We start from the raw sequence: 1,064 nt of genomic DNA on the forward strand, positions 1-1,064 counted from the left end.
TTATATTCTCAACAGTGGCCTTCATATAAAGAGAAACTATTTTTGGCAATAAACATAAATTGGTTTCTTTTTTACTTTCCTCTACCTCCAAGCAGTATTAATTATGGTGAGGAAGTCAAACCTAATTATCATGCTATGTCTCATTTGCAAATATGATCAAGTTGGTTTCTGTTTTTAATGTCCATTTGTGTCTTGACTTCTCTTTAAATGAGAAAATAGGGAGTTTCCTAGATGGCTAGTGCCACCCTTTACGAGGAACAATGAAGTTATTAGAATTTCATGTGAAGTAGACCTCTGATAAACTGTTGGGCACCTTTTTCCATTCAGATTCAAAATAATTCTTACTCTCTGGATGCTGAAGCTTTTCTTTTTCAAAATATGTTTGAATGCTTTTGTGACTTTCCTGTGCTTTTGAGAAATCATAAAATGCACAAGTAGTTAATAAAACTTTCTTAATCCGTAAAGAAATCATTTCCTACTTGTGCATCACATGAACTGTACTTGCTTACTCCAATGAAGCTCTTCTTACATTGGTTTTACGTCCTATGGAGTCAAGTTAGGTATTTCTTAATTCTAGATATTATCGAAATGGAAACTAATGTTGCACTTTACTCGTGCATTGCAGAGAATCTCAGTCTTCTGTGTCGAATTCAGGTGAAGCTAATAGTTCAATTCCGTTGCATCCTCAACTGCTTAATGTGGCCCCCATCAGCTTGTATCCATGTACTGGCCCTCCGCTACCATACAGTTATCATGCTTCATCGTCATCAGATATCAATGCCGGTTCAATCTCAGTTGAAGCTAGTACAACTTCATCGTCCAAGCGTATCAACTCTCAGCAGCATGCTGGGGGGGTCAACCTGCAATGGTTTTTTTCTCTGCTTGTCCAGCCAGAGAGGAGTGGGACAATCTTATAAATCATGCTAATGGCGGGGTTGCCCTTACTGGATCGGTTTTGTTGGGAAAGGTTGGGCCAGTCATTGGTGCAGTTGATATAGCTGAATCTGAAGATGCTTGTGTATTCCGTGTTTCACTTCCCGGTGTTGCAAGGGATGAAAGTAAGT

The 1,064-nt window shown here is 38.8% G+C and overlaps 1 pseudogene; it reads left to right on the forward strand.

The window, feature by feature from the left end:
* Positions 1 to 599: 599 nt before the first annotated feature.
* Positions 600 to 1,058, forward strand: LOC124890500 (annotated as a pseudogene).
* The last annotated feature ends 6 nt before the right edge of the window (positions 1,059 to 1,064 follow it).

Source organism: Capsicum annuum, unplaced genomic scaffold (assembly GCF_002878395.1).
Source record: "Capsicum annuum cultivar UCD-10X-F1 unplaced genomic scaffold, UCD10Xv1.1 ctg19167, whole genome shotgun sequence".
In the NCBI taxonomy this organism is placed as follows: domain Eukaryota; kingdom Viridiplantae; phylum Streptophyta; class Magnoliopsida; order Solanales; family Solanaceae; genus Capsicum; species Capsicum annuum.